This window comes from Paroedura picta, chromosome 9 (genome assembly GCF_049243985.1).
Source record: "Paroedura picta isolate Pp20150507F chromosome 9, Ppicta_v3.0, whole genome shotgun sequence".
NCBI classification, from domain to species: Eukaryota; Metazoa; Chordata; class Lepidosauria; order Squamata; family Gekkonidae; genus Paroedura; species Paroedura picta.
In genome coordinates, this window is record NC_135377.1 from 55,137,997 (window position 1) to 55,160,531 (window position 22,535).

A 22,535-nucleotide genomic window follows, 5' to 3' on the forward strand; every position below is an offset into this window, starting at 1 on the left:
CCAGGGCCAGCCTCCTCCCACTGCATGGCCTTTTGTGGGGCCTGGACTGGATTGAGGAGATGGCAAGGAAAAGGCCAATTAGGAGAGTTATATTGCTAGGCTGCCCAGGAAGCTCACTTGGACACATGGTTCTTTCTGTGCCTGGTTTCAGTGCTTTTTTGACAATGCTTTTCATGTTTGCTAAACACTGTTCCTATGTTTTCCGGGTCTGCCACATCAAATGCACAGTGGACCACACTTAGTGTGCATAATCTTTCTTCACCGTTTCCTCCACTGGCTTATTTACATTTCCTCTGTGTTACCTTAAGGTTCCTGGTCCTTAGAGTACCCACTCTTGCTGTCCTCCTCCCCAGATTCTTTACTCTTGCTTTTCCTTTCTGGGATTGTGCGGATGCTTTAATGGCATTATCCAGCTTTAACGGGACCAACCCTCCCCCCCCCCCCCGGATCATCTGGGCTTTCCTTGATACTTTATCTCATTACATTATCTCAGCTTTTGGAAATGATGAGGACCCCCCCCCCCCCAGGTATTACATCTTGGAAATGATCTGAGATAGGAGACCGTATGGTTTCTATATGTTTACCTTACTGAAGCCTAACACAGATTAGGGCCAGACCAAGAGGGCAGCCCATTGCTATTCAGACCAATTTATAGAAGAAGTCTGGGAAGTTGGGAAAGTACCATAATACAGCAAATATTTCAGTCAGTTGCCCCTCCAACCAGCTTGGTGTAGTGGTTAAGAGTGGTGGCTTCTAATATGGGAAACCAGATTTGAAACCCCACTCCTCTGCATGCAGCCAGCTGGGTGACCTTGAGCTAGTCACAGTCCTGTTACATCTGGTCTAACAGAGCAGTTCTGTCAGGGCTCTCTCAGCCCCACTTTCCATGCAGGATATCTGTGGTAGGGAGAGGAAGGGAAGCTGCTTTGAGACTCCTTTGGATAGTGAAAAGCAGGGTATAAAAACCAACTCATTATTATTATTCATCAGTGGCTGTAGCCTTGTTGGTCTTCTCCACAGATATGGGGGGTCTGGAGACCTGTCTGGTGTTAGAGGTCTTCAAGAGTTGTTGGTTCAACAGAAATGAGAAGCTTAGAAATAAAGCTCTACCACTGAACCTGTATGCCCAATTTGGGGAGTTGCCAGGGGTTACCCTAATATTCAAGTGACAGGGGACACCACTTAGCAGTGGCTATCCTTATGGAATCAAATATCCTTTCATCTCATGGTCCCCTACCCCAGAAGGTGGCTGGGGTGGACTGGAGTTATTTGACTGGCAGGCAGGTCAGGTGATGCCAAGATCTGGACCTCCATGTACTTTGAATTTCCCCTACCTGTCCAATTTCTTAACTCCAAAAGTTCCTCCTCCAACTTCTATTAGCTCATTTCTGGTCATGCAAAGGAGTGCAAGTACATTACTTAAGAAAAACAATGCGTGCATCAAGGGATCTACCCAGTTATATGTGACATACATTCCCAAACAGAGATAGAAATTGTCTGCTCCACTCACATTGAATTTATGAACTTAGGAGAATGCCCATTGAGAAACTACACCAACTATTGCACAGATATGGGTAAAACACAAGTGAACATGTTAAAAGTCTATAGAATAGGAAAACTTCTGCCTGATATTTGGGAGGTAGGATCACAATGGAGTGAGGTGCAGCCCCTTAAAAAAATCACCCCAATAGAAGGGACACAGATCTGGCAAATCTCCCACCTCTTATTAAAACCAGTGGAAATTAATTTTGAATTAACTCAGATTTTTAAAATGATATATGATTGCTCTGAATCTGAAGGTGTGTGTGCGTGCCTGCATGTGTTTTGCACTCATGTACATTCCCAAAAAGCCAATTTTTCAATATTATATTGGAGAGATTACCCTGAGAAAACCACTTCCATGCTGGATTCCATTAGATTAAAAATTCCAGAGATGCTTATCTCTTGGAAAAGTATTGCCTACTGCTAGCTGAGTCCCAGCATGATAGTGAATAAAACTAATAGCGTGGCTCATCGAATGCTATAAATTATGCAGCTCTGTATTCCCCTATATCTCTTTTCTATACCTTGGTTCGGTTTTGTGCTTGACATGGTTTGTGCATTTATTCTTCCAGCAATTCTCGACTAATGAATTTCCGAGAGCCACAACAATCTGTTTTGTGAATTGCTTACAGAGCGACCAAATGTATCAAATTAATCATCATGAATTATTTGCACTCCTGTAATAGGGGCTGATTGTGATGTCACCTAATTAGCCAGTAAGCCAGTCAGGACTACTCTAGAGGTCATGTAGCACTGCAAATAGCAGTATTTTTAAACTGTTTAAAAACTGTCCAGTAATACTTGGTTAGAATTCAAATAAAGCTTTTAGTCTACCTGTAAATGTGACACATTGGGGTTGTGGCTGCGTTTTCTCTCCAAGCAGTTTGAATGCAGCACATCGGCTTGCTCAATAAGGCTCCTTGCATCTGTTCATTTTGTCTCCTGCAGCTTTGCTGTATGAAGAACTGCTACAGGTAAACAGAGTGCTATCTGAAACTGAGACATAGATTGTCTGACTTGGCTTCAGTCAGTTTGACCATATAATCCTGAGTGCATGCTTTTAGGAGAAAGCTGGACTACTTCCTAAAGAGCCATAGCAGCCTCCAAAGAATTTGAAATGCCTTGGATAAGAGATGTGCACATGAAGATGAGACGGATGAAAAATACAGAAGAAAAGGCTTGTATATTAAAATACATCTTAAGTTAGAGATCCCATCACGAGCCACCAAATGCAAGAATAATTACCTGGCAGTGCAATATCGTCTGATTGATACACATTGTTAGTATGCTGAGTAGATCTCAAAGCAGAGTCTCTCTTGTTATCGTCTGCTGTTACAAAGCACAGCTGTTCTTACTTACAAACCAAGAAAAATAGATAAGTGTGCTTTCTACTGCATCAGTGAGCTCTGATGAAAAGGGAGTAGAGACTGAAACAATTTACAGGTATGGAGAGAAAACAGACATCTGAATCGGCTTCCCTGCCTTTTACAGCAGATAGTTTGGTGATGAATAGCATTTCTGAGCTGTCTAAAATAAACATTTTTCTTCTAGGTTTGAAGGGCACTTTCTCATAAATGCCACTATCTATACTAGGGGTAGTCAAACTGCGGCCCTCCAGATGTCCATGGACTACAATTCCCACGGGAATTGTAGTCCATGGACATCTGGAGGGCTGCAGTTTGACTACCCCTGGTCTATACTGTTATAACCAAAGTTATAACATTCTGATCTATGTGATTATGGCTACCAAAGAGGTGGAATCGTTGGCATATCATATAGTTCTAAACTGTGAATCTCAAACTATGGATATCTACCCAAATATTCTTGAGTTCAATGAATGTATATAAAGAAATTCAGTTAGTGGCATCACTGTTGCCAAAGGGTGAACGACAGAAAAACAAGGAACTGCGAATGGAGAGTCAAGCCATGCATTAAGGTTTGCACAGGAAGCTGAAAGCCCCTCAATTTATTACAGACTGGAAAACTGGGTCCCACCGCTAGTAAGCAAGAAACTTTGACATAGCACAACTACCTGCAGTGTACCAGACCTATTGCCACCACTGATGTAGGAATTGACTCAGAAGATTTGGTCTTGAAGACTTGGTCTTGAATAATGATCCAGATACAGACTTTGAAAATCTGGGTTTTGCAAACTTATTTGTCTTAGGGACTCTTCTTCTGAAGCAAGTGACTTCAATATCATTGAGCACTATATGTCTACCTAGGAACCTGTCAGGGTCCGGGGTTTCTTGTTCCTTCTCCGCCACGATGTCGGGAGCTGAAGACCAGGCCAGGAAAGATAGTTCTCAGGATAGGCAGCGTCTCAGAACGGAGTCCTGTTGAATGACTTGCATTCACGACTCCCGGGTTCAGAATAGTTTCCTCACTATGCTGAACCCCGCCTCCTCACAGACGCCGACTGCCCCATTTAAATATCCTTCCTCTCCTCGTCCCCACCTCCCGAGCCCTCAAGAACCTCCCACCAGTTCTTCCGGGTACACCTGTTCTGCATTATCTGTTCTGCCCTCACTTTGAGCCGGGCGCGACCAGTCTGTCGGCGTTCTTCGTTTCCTTTCTGTTCACTTTCCTCCTTTGTCTCTCCCGCGTATGGGTCTGTGGCCGCTGCCCCCTGTTCCCGAGAGACTGCTAGTCTGCCTGTGGGGAGAGGATCTTTGGCTGCAAGTCGGGCCATTCCCGACAGAACCAAAACACTGCAATAGTCAGTCTGAAATCAGTTCAGAACCAGGACAGTATGGTGGCCCTGTGTATAACCAGCCTGCAACTACAAATCCCATGGGATTTGACCAATAAGACAAGTAGAGTCCAGACCTTGTATTTAGGACCTACCCACAAGCCAACAGGTAGAGAGCTTAGTGGTACCAACTCTCATCCTTTTAGAATTGTTTGTAGTTGTGTACAAGATCCATGGCTAACCAACTAGTTTGAATATATAGTTCTTCATTTATTGTTATTTTCACACAGTCGTGAAGAAACAAAATAAAACAAAGGCAAGATACAAACATTTGCAAGTGTCTTCACTAATTACGTTTCACAACTAAGCTCAGGAGAGCCAGTTTGGTGTAATGGTTAGGAGTGCGGACTTCTAATCTGGCATGCCGGGTTCGATTCTGCACTCCCCCACATGCAGCAAGCTGGGTGACCTTGGGCTCACCACAGCACTGATAAAACTGTTCTGACCGAGCAGTGATATCAGAGTTCTCTCAGCCTCACCCAGGGTGTTTGTTGTGGGGAGAGGAATGGCGACTGTAAGCTGCTTTGAGCCTCCTTCGGGTATAGAAAAGCAGCATATAAGATCCAACTCTTCTTCTTCTTTTTGAAAACAGTGGCCACATTCAGGGCACAAGCAACATACCAAATTGGCACCTAAGACAGATAAGGCTCTGGCGTATATAGGAACGTTTACGCACTGGAGGTTTCATGCAAGGCTTCAGACTGGAGTTTTAGTCGTGGCAGGTTGCCCCACCTCTTCCTGCACCCACATGGGGGAGTATTTGGCCCAGTGCATCTCATCTGCCCCTGATCTGTGCTCCTGACAGGGGGGTGGGACAGTGAAGTTCCCAGTGCATAAACGGTCTAGGACAGTTACATACAGGTGGGAAAAGTTATGTGAAGGAAAAACCCTTGTCAACCCACCCAAGGTTGCTATCTGGCTCAATCTCTTTCCAGCACTTCCTTTGTGGTATATTACCTCAATATCTCTTAGGAGGCAGAATGATTTGGGCAGATTGGTCTTTTTAAAGCCACCAACATTATTTATTTATTTGACTTGCAGGAGGGCATTATGTGCTGAAATAAGATGCGACACCAATGTTGGGATAAACAAGGCCACAGCTTTATTACCTCCCCACGGGAGGGTTGGCACAGCATGGGAGAGGGAGCCTGACCTAGCAGTCAGCAGACTGCACCAACAACCCACGGAGTCCAGAGGCGCCCTGGGGACCCGCACCATTCCCAGCCGGGAGAGCAGATCCCTTTGCCTACTGAAGTCCGCCACCAAGGGAAGCAACCTATCCGGGGAGCCAATGGGTGTCCACCTCATTTGGCTGTCCCCAGGCCACCTGGCAAACAAGCCCCTGGCCTCCCAGCTGGGTAAGCCGCGCTCATATACGCGCCACCTTGTAGAGAGGCCCCAAAACCCAGGGAGTCTGATCGCACACCGGACTCCCTGCCAACAGGCTCCATCCATGCAAACCCGCAGTTGTGACAATTATTGAACAAAATATGCCTTAAAACCCTGAACAATGCTGTATACAAACAACATAGGGTGGGTGGGAGGGAAGCAGCTTCCGTGGCGTTCCTCGTGAAGAGGGCGAGACCTATGCACGTGGCGACTTAAATAGTAACCACAGGTGACTATTTAGTCACCTTCTCTTTCTGCTGTGCGCATGCACACGCTAGAAAGCCTCTGAGAGGTTGCCTCTCCCTCCCAGCAAGCCCTCCGCTGCGTCAATGTGCGGCCGAGGTAAGTCTCGGATGGGTTTTTATTGTGCAGCCTTTCTCAAGAAAAGTATATGTTTTTCCATTATCACACCATCTTTTCCATATAGTAACTGTCAGTTATTTTAATCTCTTGAGGCTTTGGACAACATTTACTAATTTACTTCCCAGTTTATAGGGCAGGGGTCCTGCTTTGTGCCCATCACAATTTTGAATAGGATATGAGAACATTACTGGCTCTTTGTGAACATCATGCTGCCTTGTATGGAGCCACCAATCATAAAACTATTGAAATGCTCACTTGTCTACAGCCAATAACTTGGCTTGTTCTTACATTTTAATTAGTTTCGTAGTTTTTTAAAAAAAATATACCTCTATTGTTAATGGCCTTTTCTAGTGGCATTTTATTTCTTTCTCTTGTAGAACCTGTCTTAAAAAGTTGAAATCTTTCCTTTAATCAACTCAGGCTGAATCTGAAAAGTACCATTTTTTTTTCCGGGTGCATATCCCTAGCCTGAAACTGACTGAGAACTGATCTTCATTTGCCATTGCTCAATATGTCATTTAGGATTGCCAACTCTGGGTTGGAAATACCTGGAGATTTTTGGGGTGGAGCCAGAGGAGTAAAGGGTGGTGGAGGAGAGGGACTTCAATGGGGTATAATGCCATATAGTCCACCTTCCAAAGCAGCCAGGTAAACTCATCTCTGTCATCTAGAAATCAGTTGAAATCTCAGGAGGGGTGCAGCTGAGGCAAGGCTGCTTCTCAGCTGAGGCAAGGCTGCTTTACTCAGTTCCTCCCTATTGGAACAGTAAGAATACCAACATCCCAGGACTACACGGCTAGGCACCTGATGGTCTAGTTGTCAGCTGTCCAGGGAGTGAGCCTCAGAGAAGTTTAACAAAAAAAGGGCTAACAGAAACACTGATTGTACTGAAAATACCACCAGTCTTCCTATAACAGGGCAGATGATAGCATTCTCCACTTAATTGAACTTTATCATCTTCTGTAAGCCATCTTGAGGATTCTTCTGGATCGAAAGGAGGTATAGAAATCAAACAGATGCATCTTTGGTGAAATTAGTGCTGCAGTTGTTAGAGAAGTAGGTCAGTTTGTAGGAGGAGTAAGAAACCTTGCAGAAGATCTAGAGGGAAAGTAAGAGCTGCAAATGGGTAAGGCAAGCTTTAGAGGCAAGGCAGAGAGGACCAAAGAGGCAGGCAGTATCACCCCCCGGGACAAAAAATAGAATATCAAAGTCAAACTGTGATATTAACTAGGACACACACAGCCATATGCTTATAAAAGTATACACCAGAAGAGTACTATCTGGCTATTTATTACCTAGATTTTATGATGCCATTGAAGTATTTTGGGGGTTTTCACAGAATTTCATGTAAATCTATCCCTGTGAATTGATCATGTTTGAATAATGCCAGGTGTTATAAATTGCAAACTCTCCTTGGACATCAGCATCAAAAGAAAATACCTTTTTTTACACATTCAATTAGGCAATTGCAAAAACAAAAGTTGCTTTTGATGTTGATCTTGATAACCCAGTACTTCTAAAATCCTCTTCCCCCTTTCCCCTGCAAACCGAGAACTTAAAATGTGAAGCTATCTTTATTATAACTTTCCAAAGGTATTTAACAAAATATGTATGTGAAAATAGAAAATGAAAAGCTTGCAGAGACTCCCAAGCAATAACTCCCACAAAATGCAGCAAATTATTAGACATATTTTTAAGATGTAAGAGAAAAACACCAGAGTTTAAGCTCAGTATTATAATGCTCAATTTGGACAGAATGTTCCTCAAGAATATTGCTTGAACATACTAGTTTTACCCTGCCATGCTTAGAGTATGAAGACACAACAGAATTCCCCTAGAAAACGCTGAATGTAACACATTTAATTGGTGTGCATATGTTATGCACATGAAAAGCATTTTAATTGCTTATTTATATCTGATGAATATTGCAAGACTAAAACACTACAGCAAACTTATGCTGTATAATTAGGAGCAGGGGGTGAGAAGGTGCCGGGCTGACTCCGTCATCAGGAGAATACTTTGATATCACACAGAAGTGTTTTTATTAATATGACAAACGTCGCCGATTGAAAGGCAGTCAGAAATGTTGTGACCACAGCAAGTCTCCAGTGCCCAAAATCTGTATAAAATGGGGAATGTAGCCTTCAAACAGCTTTATTAGCACTTTACCCAAAAGAGTTGTTCTTTTTATGTGGGGTACGATCCCTGCCACAATAGTCAGTCAGACTTTTTCTCTGCTATTAAAGCATGAGGGTGATCTTGAGGCTAGAATTGGACCACTAGGGATGCACATGCAGAAATTAACTATTCTAAATCCAATTTAAATTAAATGAATTCTAATTAAATCCGAATGATTATTTAATGTATTTCATGTACCAAATCCAACTGCTAAAAATAATAGCTAAAAGCTAATGAGGAATTATGTTGATTTTGGATGCTCACTTTTCAGTTTCAAACTGATAGAAGGGGCAGCAAGAGAAAAGAATAGCTCAGCAGATTATCTAACTGATAAGGACATCTTTCAGCTAGAAGCAGATGTTCATGCCAAAGAGAATCATTCTGATAATGTTTCCTGTGCCCAGTTGTTCTGTTTTCAGCCAGCCTTCAGGATATGCACAGGAATTGTATTAGGGGTGTTTCCACCCCCCCACCCCCCATTTTGCTTCATCTTTAAAATGATGCATTTATTCTTTTTCTTTACCGTAATAAACCTGTTTTGTTTATTTATCCCTATCTTTATTCCATTTAGCTGGTTGCAATGGGAAAGACATTTCTACTCTGCCTTTATTCCTGCCATACTATTATACCTAAATACTCAGAAAAAATATCCCTTAAAGACGTGATTCTTCCCAACAGAAAATACCTTTCCTTAGATTTTTGTTTGCACAGATGGTAGAAGGAGGTGTGAATTTGCATCAGATTAATTTTTTTTTAAATCCCGGAATCAATCTTAATTTTTTTAAATTAAAAAATTGATCCACATAGGTAAGGAAAACTTTCTACCCCACTTTTCTTCTGAGTGGGGACTCCAAAGAGTTTGCAGTATCTTTTCTGCCCTCCTCCATTATAGCCTCACAATATGTTAGGCTGAGAGATAGTGATTGACCATAGTCAATGTTGTGTATGCTACTTAACAAAGATAGCTAGCTTGGAGCCACAGGGTAGTATAGAAAACTCTGGGTGCTGATTTGCTGGGAATTTGAATCCAGACTATTATTGGACTACCTTATGGACCTACTGCAGGCAGCCATTAAGGACCAATCAGAATCCTTGTTGGGATACCGCAAACTGTATATAAGTTCTTCATTGTTGTTTTTTGTTCAGTGTTTGCTAATAAAAGAGCTGGTTGCTGAACACATGATTTAATAGTCTACAAGCAACCTTCCATGACAGAGTATGGGTTTGACCCTGAGCTTTTCCCAGTTCTGTAACGTATCTCATTCTTCTTTGTTACCTAAAGCTTCTTTTCTTTTTTCTGGAGCCATGCTCCAGTATCATAAGTTCAGACAAGCCAGGGGAAAATGCTTCACGCACTAAAGTAATGCACAGGAAGAGGGAAAGTTAGGTTCATCATTTTCATGTTCCTGTTGAGTTTAAAAATAGGCCTCTACCCACGGTAGTTTCCTTTTCTTTGGGATTTAATGATGTCTCCCAGGCCTAATATCAGGGGGCTGATGTCAATCTGCTGCAGCCAAAGCAACAAGGAATTGTGTGGCACTTCAAAGTCCTATTATGCACTGCCACCGTAATGGTGGTTGGCAAAACGCGGAGGAGGAAGAAGTGAGCCAAACCACAAATGCACAGGATGGATCACAACGGCGGCAAAACCCAGAGCAGCCACCGGTTGCGGCTGACGAGGCGTTGATGTGGAGCAAACAGGAAGGGAGGCGAGCGCGGTGCTGACTGAGGCTGATCTGCCAAGCAGGGCGGCCACAGCACACGCAGGCGCAGGCCCTGCCAGCTGAACCGAAGGACATGGAAGGTGAGAGAGCAAACACACCCAGAAGCCCTGTACACCACGGACCTCCCCAATTATGCACATGGCCATTCCAGCGCCACTTCCGGTTGCGCCCTGGTCACCTGGGAAGCTCCACTTTCTTCTGCGTTGGTGATTTTAGCCGCCGCCATTCCACCTCGAATGCGGACCTTCCCCTCCGTGCATAATAGGCCATAGACAAATTTATTTTGGCATAAACTTTTGTAAGCTTTACCCCCTTCATTGGATTGATTACAAAAGCATGTAGCAGAATGGTGAAGTGGACAGCAGTTATTACAATGAGAGGCAAGATAATATCATTTTCCAGGACAAGATATATTACATTGCAGAGTGTAGATGAAAACAGGGCATGGGCCATCCTGAAATGCTGAATGATGAATCAGCAAAGTATAATGAATCTGAATACTGTACAGAAACCTGTAAAGAGGAACTATTGCATTTTATTGTGAGCTAATCATCTTGAGCCCCTGCTGAGTCCAAGTTAGACAGTGTCAACCCTTCATAAGAATTCTAACACTGCAGTATTTTTCTGCTGAACATGTGCAAACTTTTCTTTTCCCAAGTACAGAAAATAAAAGTGTTATTGATAAATCTCAAGAATATGATAGTTACATGGGCACAGGTTATAAGGAAGCATTGTTGCTAATTTTGCCATAAATACACTGATATATTGTAGGGCCATGTAGGTAACCATGATAGTGCTCTGTACGTAATTGGGGAGGGGGCGTTATATGTGCATCTAGGGTGAGGTGTCAGAAACCAAACCCAGGTCTCTTGAGGCACCACTCCTGTTTACATGGGCAGTGACCAGCCCTATGTGCCCTTGACATTAGAAGCACACAAATAAAGCAGACCTTTATAATATATGTATATCGGACAGGTTAAAAAGGTTATCAGTATGCAATACAATCCCTATAGCTAAGCAACAGAGAAATAAAAATAGCTAACTTTCTATCTAATACATTTAGTATCTGTATTAAGTGGCCATCTTATTGCAGCATAAGAATCCAAGCTGTAGCCTAAAGAGTTCTCTATATTACAGTTGATCATGATGTAGTATAATATATCAAAGCATACTACTATGGCATAAGCATAAATTTAGAATGGCTTCCCATTGGTCTATAACCTTGTTAAAGTATTTTGTTCACTGACATCAGGTGGTTTCTTGGATCCAATCAGAAATCTCCCTTCATGGAATTTTCCAGAAGAAAATTCCACTTCTAATTTCCTTTTCTCATCTAGCTACCCAAGTGAGCACAGGTTCTCATGATTTACCAGTTATCACATTCCTGAATCTAGCCTTGCAAGATAGAAAGATAGTAACGAACTATGGATGTCTACAAGCCTGAGCAGGTGATCAAAGAATTTTGAGGGGAATTAGGGAGCTTTCCTCATGGGAAGGGCGATTTTAATGGTTTTAAAACATACTTTTATTGAGTGTATTTAAAATTGTTAGTTAGTCTGGTGATCCTTGTAAGCATCAAAGCTGATAGCATCAACCTCTCCTGGTTGGAGTAAGGAATCAAAAATACCTCACACAACATCTCAGAATCCTGTGACTTGAAGAGAGAGAAATCAAATACAGAGCTGATCTAGTATCATTGTCCAATCAGAAAGTTTCCTTCAGACTGAACAAATGGTCACTGGACAAGGCCATCAGACTCTCTCTATGTATCATGAATCTGCCGTCCCAAACTAATTGGCCATCCTTGGGCCTAAGGATTTGGTACCAAGTTGCAAAATTAACATTATAGTTAAGATTTTCTTTCTATTTTGTTATTTTCAAGTTAGTATTAATCAAATTATATTAGGGATAACAATGCTTAGAACCAAAAGCAACCATCTATGTATTCTTCCAAGTCAACATAGCTCAAATAATAATGAAAATGGAAACTAAGATCCAGTGCAGACATCTAATACAGGTAGTTTCCATGGTATCCACTTATATGAAAAATATCTTCTACATACTTCTTTTTAGAGTATCACATCAAAGTGTTTAAAAACCAAGTTGACTTCCTTTGAAAAACAAAGTGCAATTGATTTATTGTTAACAAAACTGAGATGGTCATTATTAGAAAAGTGTTTAAATGTTGTCAATTAACCTAATTGATGTAAAAAAAAAAACTGACTGGGTTCCAGAGACCGTGCTTTTCCTCCAGTGTTCTTAATAAAAGAAATATTGAGTTTAAGGAACTTAAAAAAATAAAACAGTTAAAAGAAACATAGAAAGGCTTTGTAACAATTGCAAGCCAATGCTAATATACTAGGCTAAGCTTTCGCAACCTGTGGTTTCTTGATGGCCTTGGAAGGGTTTAACTGAATGAGGAGGAGTTTTTAGATATAGATATAGATATAGATATAGATATAGATATAGATATAGATATAGATATTGGCCAATAATGGGCCTGGAGGGGGGGGGATAGGCCCCAGGTGGGTGTGCCATAGGCCATTTATCCATGGTGACAGCTACTCCATGCTGCCGCTATGCTGTTCCCTATATACGCATGGGGGTGGGGCATGCAGGGCTGCCGGCAAATCGTGCATGTACGTTTTGAGCCAGGGCCAGGAGGCCTGGGACGCTGCCGGTCAAGGTAAGTGGCAGTGACCAGGAGGGAGGTGGGGAAGAGGACTGGGGGGGGGCAGGCCTCTCCACACACTCTGGTGGGGCAGGGAGTTGCAACTGCCAGCTCCAAGGCTCCACAGAACCCTCGGGGGCATATGATGTCCCTACAGGGACACCCTAGGTTGGGGTCGGGTGGGCCTAAAGGCCCAGCACTGTCAATTATGCACAGCGCCGGCCCGCCCCAGCCCTTGCCGCTGCCCAACATAACCAAGAAGCTGCGGAAGTTCCCGCATTTGCTTAACGCGGGTCTGCCGTAGCCCTGGGCGGGACACACCCGCACTGGCAGCAGCGGTGAGCATTATTGGGGATTTTCACCAAAGCCCTGCCACTGCCAGTGCGGGCATTCTGGCCCGTACATAATGGGTCATAGCTATGCTTCCCAACCATATTCTGCATAAGTGCACTACTTTGTGGTCTCTCAAAGCCTTAAGAATGGTTCAGGGATTTCTTAATGCTAAAAAGGTTGAAAAAGGCTGCACTAGGCAGATGTCACATGATGTAATATAGCATTATTTTATTTTCACTATGTGCAACAACAAAACATTTGAGGATAGGACTTTCCTTGTTATCGCAATCCTTTTCATCAGTGCAGGACAAGTCTGTACTGCCCTAGAAAGCCCAGTCTAGCCTGATCTCACCAGATGTAAGAAGCTAATGAAGAACATGTAAAAAAATATGTCTTGCCAGTCTTTATTTCCTTCATTAGAAAAACAAGCATGGCAACATTTATGTACTCTTCCAGACCACATAGCATAATGAGATAAATGTACACCTCAGTGCACACTAAATAATAGTAAACGTGTTGAGATAATATGGTTCTCAGTGGCTTACAACGACTTATTCAGAAGCAAGGGATGAAGGGTGGTAACGGCTAAAAAAATCTTATGTAAAGAAGCTGTAGCAATATTGTGAAAACGAGTGATTGGGAAAGACTGAAAAAATCACATTTAGAGGAATAAATTGGCTGCTGTGGAAATAATAGTAGAGACTGCTTTACCAGGGGAAAAAAAAGTCTTCCCTGCTCTTGACTCAAGTTTGACAGAAAAATAATGAGCATTTAAGGTTTGAAGAAAAATCCAGAGACTATGAGAAGTATAGGAACGGTGAGCATGGGGCCAGCAAGAACAAGTAAATTGAAAGGAGAGAAGCAGCAGAAGAAATCAGGCCAAAAGGGGATAATAGTGTTCTTACAATAAGCACACACACATTCTCTCCACTACCTTTATTATTTAAAAGTTCAAAAGAGTCTCTCCTTTCTTTGGTAAGCAATCAGTTATATTGTGCAAAGAAAGGGTGGGAAAGTCTTAAAAAGTGGCTTAGAAGTGTATTCTGTACAGGCTGCTACTTATCAACACATGTCTGCAAGTGTCTTTCCGCAGTGCACCAATGTCTCCTTGGTGCACTGGCTCTTGTCTCATGCATATGGTTCACATTGGAGTCAGGAAAAAGAATCATGTATAATGTTAACATGTTTGCCATACTCAGACAGCCATATGTTATTTCTGGGGGCAAATCCAATTTAACCCCCCCCCCCAATCTTTGTCACATCAGTTACCTTTGAGTGCCATGCAGAAACTGGTTGCATTCTTTTATGGATAAGTGAAAGCTTACTATTTCTTTTATATGTATATCCTTATATGTAATAGCTAAGGGGAACTCTCTGTGTGTTAGGGGGAAATGTACTATGAGAAGAGCCAGAGTTGACTTTTAGGCTTCTGAAAGCCTAAGGAATCTCACAGAATTAAATAAAAAACTAATTAAAATAACAAATTTGAGGCTTAAGCCCACCTATACCCACTTTGATAATGGTGACATCTGGACATTTGTAGATGCTACAAGACACCTGGATTAGGGTGTCATCTGCCCTTGAAGAGTATTCAGAATCCCTGTTACAGAACACTGCAGCCAGAATGTTTTCTGAAGAAGGTCTTCAGGACCAGATCAGTCTTGGCTTCCAATTTATTTCCAAATCTCCATCAATGACTTTTATTCCCTTAAACCTTGTGTTTTGTATATTCTTTGCAGTTAAAAATCTCTACTACTAGGATAAATAGTAGAAGTGACAGAGGACATCCCTGCATATTCTTTTTTTTTAAATTGGGATCACTTCTGTTAATTTCCCGTTTATTAAAATCTTTGCTTGTTAATTCAAGTATATACCATGCAACCAGTTCCAAAATTCAGGACCACAGACCATGTTCTGATGTATATTCAGTAAGAAAGGCCATAAGAAAGGCCATGTTAAATTATCAAATGCTTTCTCAGTAGCTAGGACTAAAACTGCTGCTTTCTTTCTCTTCTTGTTTAGAAATTCAATTGCATCTATTATGTATCATGCATTATCTTTCATATACTTCTATGGTACAAAGCCTGTTTGGTCAGTATGTATTAGATTTGGTATGCATTTTTAAGTCTTTCTGTCATTACTGCAGCAAAATTTGCATAATCTATATTCCTTAGTGAGCTAGGTCTATATGATTGTGGTAATGTTGAGTTCCTGCCTTCTTTAAATATTAATGTTATGTATGCCTCTTGCTACATCAGAGGCATTGTCTGTCCTCTTTTTATCTCATTCATGACTGTTTGCAGTAGTAAAAATAAAACGTCTTCAAAATTTTTGTAGTATGTTGCTGTCAGCCCATATGGGCCTGATGCTTTCTCCTTTTTCATATTATTTATTGTCTATGAAACTTCTTGAATTGGCATTGTTTGGTTGAAACATTTTCTATGATCTGGCACAAACTTTGTTTTCAGGATGTTTTAAAACATTATTTAAGTCCTTCTGAAACAGACTTCTTTTATATAATTCTGAAAGCTCATCAATAAAATACTCTGGTATTTCTTTTTCTGCATATGTAATTTGATCTCTCTTCACACCTGTTATTACTCTTGTTTTCTATTCTATTCTATTTTTCTACAACTCTTCTACATATAACATGTCTAATTGGTTGTTTTAATTATCTCAAAATCAAGTCCTTAACCTGGCAAAATGCAGTATCTCAGCTGTAGCCCTCTTCTTTTATGCCCATGGGCCAATATGTCCCTGCTGATATTCATTGGACTAAACCCATAGTCCAATTGTTCTATAGAATGCCTATTTGGATTCGCACTTTTAATCAGAGAGTTGAAATGATTCAAGTGTTGTCTCAACATCATACCCTGAGCATTCCAAACTGTGCTGGGTACACAGCCTTGTGCCCAGAGTCTGCTCAATGTCTTTGAAGGTCTGGGTCTAGTCTTTAAAATTCTTGATGCTTATCCATTTTTAACCTGAATACCCTAGCTATGTATACTATGCTCTTGGGTACTTAGAAGAAGATGAGTTGGTTTTTATATGCCACTTTTCTCTACCTGAAGGCATCTCAAAGCGGCTTACATTTGCCTTCCCTTTCCTCACCCCAGAACAGACATCCTGTGAGGTGGGTGAGGCTGAGAGAGCCCTGATATCACTGCTCGGTCAGAACAGCTTTATCAGTGCTGTGGCGAGCCCAAGGTCACCCAGCTGGTTGCATGTGGGGGAGCATGAAATCAAACCTAGCTTGCCAGATTAGAAGTCCACACTCCTAACCACTATGCCAAGCTGGCTCTTAATCTAACAATTGGTTGGATCATATTTTAAGAAAAATTAAATTGATTGGAATACTATTTGATTCTAGATGTATGCTCAGTAGATATCAAGACATTCATTTGCTGTGCCAGAGGATAAAGGATATTGAGAGGCAGTCCCTGCATGCAGTTGCAAATAGAGCTTGTGTTCCCTTGGCCTTAGGTAACATCTCTGACTTTGGTTGCAAACCTCTTCCATCTCAGAATTCCTCAGAGCCTTCATGCTGGCTAGGTTTGACATCTTACTGACTGCAGTTCTCTACAGTAGATATTTGCAGATGCCTCACTCAGACAGGCACTGTCCCTGCTCAGCTAGAGGCCCTGAACTCATGTCTCATGTTTTACTTTATTGTCACCTTCATCTGGATCAGAAAAATCTTTTAATTAGCCCCCTAATTCATAATTATATAGGAATTACAGGTAAAATCAGAAGAACATTGAGACTGGGAAGGAACTTTGCAGCCTCATCTCTCTACCCCAACAATAAAAAGGCTTTGGCCCCTCCAAAGCTGCCTCCAGAAAGGCTGGCTTCCCAGGTGAGTGAAAGCTGATAGTAGCAATAGAGGAAGTTGCAGTTCTGGCCTCACTGTTGCAAACAACACCAGGAAATCTCACACTGGTAGCATAGGCATAGCCAGGGAACCATAGCCAGAGCCAGGGCAGAGGGGAGAGGTGGAGACGCAGCCACTGACAGAAGGGGAATACCAGCTGGAGACCCCCAAGCAAGATAAGTCTCTCCCTGGTTGACATATGAGCCAAGCTAAGAATGCAGGGACAGTCCAGACCCTGAAGAATAGGGGTGCCATTAGCTGACTCAGGTTGGGATAGAATTGCAGGGCTGAATCTGGGAAAGAAAGGGGAGCCCTGGGAGAGAGCAGAGTCTGTGTTAAAGCTCTGGAAGGTCAGGAGAGCATATAAGAGCAAGCTGAAGTTCCTTCTGTATCTTGTTGAGGCCAGGGAGGGACCCAATATGATGAAGAAAGGCTGTGAGATCTTCCCTTCTCTTCCCTCAGGGACTCAGAGAAAGACCACAAATCACAGTGTATGGAATAGGGATATCATAGATTTCTCAATGAATATTGGCTGTTGACACTCATGACTGTGAATCAAATTGTTATGATGTAGATCAGCCATTTTTTAATCTTAATAAACTAGTTAAAACCAAAGCATGGTTGTCCTATGAGTTTATTAAGGGAACAGAACTGGGAACTCTGACTGTTGTAACTCAACAACAAGAATGTTATACATTAATATTACATCAAGGAATTCACTGCATCATGGAAGGTCCAGTATTATTGCTGTAATGAAAATAGTGGCATGGGAAATTTCTAAGGCTATATCTGCTCTCTGTTGATTTTATTCAGACAGATGCCAACATATTCTGATTACATCTGATTCCGCCTTTTTTTGGCTATATAGTCATATACTTGGAGATGTCTGTTCATATTTCTATCTATAGCTTTTCATGTTTGTTGGTTTCTTTCCAGCCTGTCTCCTGTCACTGCAACAACTTTCCAGAGAGGTACCGATATTATCAGTGATGCCAAGATACCAAGAAGATAAAAATATTATGATCTTTCTTTGAAGCTCAGGCCGTGGGGTATAGCAACAGGGTAGGAAGTCAATGGATGTGAAATGGAACAGGATACTTTCCTTAAGGGGAGATAAGGTATTTTTAAATTTAAATAGAAAGTTTCAGTTATCAGTGGTGGCAGAAGTTCTGTAACCTAACAGGATCATTCTATGAGAATTGTCTTTCATATTTCTGCATGGGAATATTTATTTAGATTGCCTAACCCATGCTGCCCTTAAAGTTCAGGGTAAGTAGGAACCTTGAAAATATTTCAAAAAAGAAAGGAAGGAAGTTGGCTGAGGAGGTTGCATAATTCTGTCAAGCAGATATCCCAGATGAAGATTTAAACTAACTTATTTGTGCATTAGTCATATAACCCTGCAGTTTGTATCAAAACACTATCAGAAAGGGCAAAACTAACAACCCCTTTTGTTTCCAGCTTCTTCTTTTATTCCACCTTATCCCGTAATATCTTTAATATAATTCAGAGACCATTTCCACACTAGCAATTTTGTTTGGATTTGCCTTTTTAAAGTGCCACCTTTTCTGTCTGCTTCTGCACTAAAATTCACCTTTCTAGATACAGACCCAAATTACCCTCTCACCCCACAGTAAGAAATTGCTAGTTACAGTGAGTTCATCTTTCAAGGCAGAATTTAATTTGTGGCTGCCAAATGGTGAAATGCTTACATTAAAGGTTTTTGTTCTTTTCTTGCAGCTGCCATTTTGAGTTCTTTGTGCACACTCCCTTCCTCATTGCCTAAATCTGAAAACCAGTCATGAGAATGGCAACGATGGTGCAGGATTCTTTACCTGAGGCAGGACTGCATGTCTGTATCACCAGTAATATTGTCAGCTATGATTGCATAAATCTGGATTTATTCTTCTTTGCTCTCTTATGCCACACAACTAGGGGCAAAGCCCGTTGTATCCAAGAATACAACGGGCACTAGAGCTTGGCAGTGGGAAGAGGAAGGGGAGGAGTTGTCCAGTCTCTAAGGGCATGAGGTTGAATGTGTGTGTTGTGTCAGAGGTTGTGGTGGTGTGGTGACAAATGAGGGCATGGGTGTGGAGATATAGGTGTCAGGAACCTGTTGTTTGGAATGTTTGTTGAGTGAGGGAGAGGGAATTGTGGCATAGTGGGAATTGTGGCATAGTGGTTACAAATGAGCTTTCCAGATTACTCTCCTCTGCCTGCCCTCCAAGTATGGCAAAGATTGCATTTACAAGGCCAAGTTATAGGCCTCCAAAGGACGGTGCTCCCAGGAAAGTGCTTTCTGGGAAAACAACAGGTGCAGGTTCAGGAGTGTCTAGAACATACCTGTAAAAAATAGAGGCATCAAATGCACATGGGATCTCCAGCTGACACGCCTCTATTTGTTTCCCAAGATATATGCAGATTGAACATAGGGGGTCTGAGATATGGCCCCCAAAGAAGATGCCACCACGAAAAATGTCAGAAGCAGGCTCAGAATTATATAGAAAGGCCCTGATAATAAAACAAACGAAATCTCCATGACGTTCATGAATATGAAGCAAAATATTGGCAACCTTAATATTAATAATCATACATTTATAAGGAAAAGAATATCAAAAGGTTACAGGCTTCCTGCAAAGGACACATTCACTTTGATTGCTTCTCTCCTTTTCAGACATCAGGCACCAGCTAACCTGAACTTTTTTGCATTCTTTCTCAAAATGTGGTACATGTTACCTTGAGGCTATACTATGTAATAGCTCATGGAGGCCTCAACCTACACATTTAAAAAGTTTACTTTTATCTGGTGAGGGAGGGTATTGAAAGCCCAGAAGATATTTTGGTCAAAAGAATCAAGAACAATAGTAAGAAGAAGTAGAAAAAGGTATATTAAGTGTTTCTTTTAATGAAAAAATAGGTATCTAATTGAAAAGCTCAGCATGGGTCTTATTAAAAAGAGAGCTCAGCTGAAATAGTTTGATTTTGTATTTTCATCATTGAAATGTAACTCTTTTTCTTACTACAATTGTGACTTGACATTTGTATCTTTTTGGGGAGCTCCATATAGAATACTAGAAGGTGTTAGAATATGAAGAGCTGTAGTGTGTATGATTCAACAGCTTATGAAGAATATCCTATAGGGGGCATTGGAGGAGATGTGCAGTTAGCATATGTAGTTCAGGAACTTCCTGGTATTTTTTCATATAATCTCCTCCTATGTCCTGATTTTCTCAATTGGAGACTTCCTGTTTCTCCTTGAACATATTTCATCCTAATTGCCTCCAGAAGAAGAACAGACTCTTTACACTGTTGTTTCTCTGCTTAATAAAACTATTTTATTCTTCAAGCAGCCAGTACTTCACTACTCCTTTGTAGACGTAAACTTTGCCAACAGGGTTCTGAGCCCAGCATGAGCATTTAGGCTGAAGAATACAAAATAGATAGTTTGATATGCAAAGAGAAGAAGCAGAAAATGGTAGTTTCCTGCAACATTCAGAATAACGACCTAGTGGATAGACTTACTGAAGGCAGCTACCTAATGGAGAAACCATTCCACGAGCATGCAGAGAGGGGTGGCATATAAATTAAAATATAAACAAATGAACAAATGAACAAATAAAAGTCACCTGCTGGAGCCAGGGCTGTGACCTGTCATTAGAAACCTCTTACAAGGAGATGACCTGCAGGCTCAGAGTGATTTGGTTTGATAGTGTTTGGTGGTCTTAGTCTCAGATGTCTCAACTATACCTGTCAGTTCTAAAAACTGATTTCTTCCGAGTCATAATAACATTACCAATGAACAGCACTGAGCAGCAATGAATGGCCAATCAGAAAGGGTGTTCCACACGTGGATGCATCCCCCTCCAGCTTCTTCCACGTGGAAGAAGTTCCAGCTGGTGAGTGGGAGGTGGAGGGAGGGTGTGGGGCCTGGGATTGCGAGCCCCATGGTGGTGGGGGTGGAGAAGGAGAGAAAGAGCCCTTCACCAGTGCTCTCCCCCACCATAAGCAGCCCTGGCTGGGGTCTCACCAGGCCTCGGTGGTGCTGCAGGGGCAGGGGGGAGAGGGCAAGCCAGTCCCCACCAGTGCTCTTGTCACCCCAAGCAGCATTGGTCACGGCCTTGCCAGCACATCCCCAGCAGTGCATCCCCAACAGCGCTTCACAGCATTGAGAACGCTTGGTGAGCATTTCCCACTGCCACCCCAAGAACACCTGCTGAGGCTTCGGCGAGCATTTTTGGGGTGGTGGAGGGAGCACTGGAGTCCCTATCAGTACTTCCCACTACTGCCCTGAGAATGCCTGCTGATGTCTTGGTGAGCCTTTTTGGGGCAGTGGAGGGAGGAGCAGAGTCCCTGGTAGCACTTCTCCCCACCACACCGATCATGTCTACCAACATGGAAGGAGTTGGGTCCCCGCAAGTGCTTCCTGGCACTACCTTGGAACCCCCTGTGAAGGCCTCAGCTAGTCTTTTCAGAGCAGTGGTGGAGTGCTTCCTGCCACACCCCCAAGAACCCTTGCTGATGCTTCGGTGGGCCTTTTTGGGGTGGTGGCAGGAGAAACATAGTCCCCATCAGCACTTCTCCCCACCACTGAGCCCTCAGTGGGCATTTCCTAGGTGGCGGCAGGAAGCGCTGCCAGGCACCCTGCTCCTCTACCACTGCCCTGAAAAGGCTAGCTGAGACTCCAGATACAACAGGCTTTTTGGCTGGTATTATATCAATACTACCATATAAGTTGAACTGCTATGATTAGGCAAATGTTAAAGTACTGGGTGTGTCCGTATGATTGAGTAGTGGTTAAAGAGTGGTGAACTCTTATCTGAAAAACTGAGTTTGATTCCCCACTATCCACATTCTCAGAGCAGTTCTCTCCGAGCTCTCTCAGCTCTAATTACCTCCCATGGTGTCTGTTGTGGAGTGAGGAAGTAAACTGCTTTGGGACTCCTATGCATAGTAAACAGAAGGATATACAAAACAGCTCTTAAAAAAAAAAGATTAACTCCATCATTGATGGTCTGCTGGTTACTGTGGTGTTGGTTATCTAGGTAATTTTCTTATATACATATAATATAGAGGTGACAGCTCTAAAGAGATAAGGTTCACCTTATTCAAACGAGAACTGCTCAGGACATAATACTATTCAGTGTGAAATCTAGCATAAACTTGAAATTAAATGTACTTCCTGAAGGAGCTATTTGTACAGTATGAGATGACCACCAACAATCTGTATTGCCGTTGCTAGGCGCTATCAAGAGAAATGTCACTCCTCACAGCAAGTGATGAGATTTGACATATGGCATCAAAGCATCATTAAAACTACACCTGCTGCCAAAATGGCTGTGTCTTTCAGGAGACTCTCAAGCAGAAAAGGTTACTCCAAGAATGCAAAAGGGCAGGTCTCATTTTCTTTTCCCATAGCAGACAATTAAGATGCTGAAAAGTTGGGGGAAATCATGAAGAAAAATTGTAGAGGGAGAAAGGGAAAACTGCTTGCCTGCTCAGAAGCTTGAAGAATAAAATATCTGAGAATCTTGTACAGAACAAGATTCAATACAACCATATTGGCAGCAAAATCCAATCATAATCGTCGCATGGTATCCCAAATTCAGGAGACTGGAGAATCAAATCTGATTCTTCAGATTAGAGTCTGCCATTCGTAACCACTACACCACACTGGCTTTCAGAACAGAGACGGATGGGGGCTAAGGCAGCAGG